Genomic DNA, 1,601 nt, shown 5'->3' with positions numbered 1-1,601 from the left:
AATTTTCAATATTACAGACCTGTTCTATAGGCATGACCCTCACAGGGGGCAGCACGAGCGAACCCTAGTCGCCGCCGCCCCGTCCCTCACATCTGCAGCCCGCAGCCTGGCCGCTGCCAGAGGAGGCCGACGGGCGAAACCCGCCTCGGAGGACGGCAGCCGCAGGGCACTCTTCTCGTCGCGGCGGCGCGTTGCCCTAGATGGCATGGCCCGCTTACGGCGTGGCGGCGGAAGCCGGCGCGGTGGATCCGGCGGTGAACCTCTCGTCAGTGCGGCTTACCGAGGTCGCGCGCTAGGGATTTAGGTCGCCTGGATCGATCTCGCGTTGGCGCCTTCGTCTTCAGTCGGCGCAGTCAGGGCGGCGACCCTGGCATGCGGTGGCAGCCGTTTCCCCCATGGCCGATGGGTTGACTCGTTGGCTTGCGTGGCCGGGTGTCGGGTGGTGGCGGTTGTTGCGGATCTAGTGTCCTGGCCAGATCCGTCGTGGTTCGGCTATGGCCGGCCGGCGGTGCGTGATGGGGCCGGGGTGGGGCGGGCGGAGGTCCTCAACCGGCTTTCCGATGACACCATACGTCTACATTGCTAGGGTGTGCTCAGATCCAGTCAGCGGCGAGATCGTGGTGGCGCTACCTCCGGTGAAAATCGTGCCGATTTCGGTCATGGCGGACGATGACAGCGTCTCCGACGCCCCGTGTTGAGGCATCGTCGTTGCAAACTACGTCAACATGATCGGGATGTTCCGGGGGGAATCCCTAGATCTGAGTCTATTGGATCGGACGATGACAACGCCTTCTATGGCGTGCTCCCTCCTGAGGTTATCGTTTTGGACCAGGAGCTGGCTGGAGGGGACGAGGAGGAGCGGTGTTTCATCTACTGCAAGGCCGACGACGGATCCCGGCGGCATGGCGCTACGGAGTTTCGGCGACGGGCGCGTGTGGATGGACTCACGCAGGAGGACGACGTTGTTTGGCGTCGTGGTGGCATCGATGGCAGAGAGACCGGGCACGGTAGATGCAACAGTACATCTCTGAAGATGGATTAGTGGCAGGTGGCTGCGGCGGCCTCATACCCGGCAGGCGTCCTGGTTGAGGAGTGCGCCGGACTGGTGGGTGCCCCATACCCGGCAGGCGTCCTGGTTGGGACCTCAGGTCTTAGATGTTAGGTTTAGCTACGAGGTCTGTTTGGTATTAGGCCCAGACTATCAGCATCCCTACATCAACTGGATAGGAGTAGCGACAGATGTTGCCTAGACGGTGGCTTTGGTCTTACTGTTGTATGACTTTGTAAGGTCTTATGTGAATAATTAATAAAGTGGCCGCATGCATCGCCCAGATGCAGAGGCCGGGGTCCTCCTCCATTTCTAAAAGAAAAAACAATTGACCCTCTCATGTCACAGATACTCGAGCCTTCCTGATTGAAGGACCTTTGCATTGGCCGCTTGTTTGGATTATGTCTTTCGTACTTCCCAAAGACAGTAATCAGCAGTTAGTGAGGACAATGTTCGTGGCAGCTATTTTTTCTTAACAATCTTGTAGCACCTAATCAAAGACTGCATTATCAAAGAAGAAAGTATGAAATAGAACACAGAGAACACCTTCTAG

Source organism: Triticum aestivum, chromosome 2A (genome assembly GCF_018294505.1).
Source record: "Triticum aestivum cultivar Chinese Spring chromosome 2A, IWGSC CS RefSeq v2.1, whole genome shotgun sequence".
Taxonomy (NCBI): domain Eukaryota; kingdom Viridiplantae; phylum Streptophyta; class Magnoliopsida; order Poales; family Poaceae; genus Triticum; species Triticum aestivum.
Note: the sequence above shows the minus strand (reverse complement) of the source record.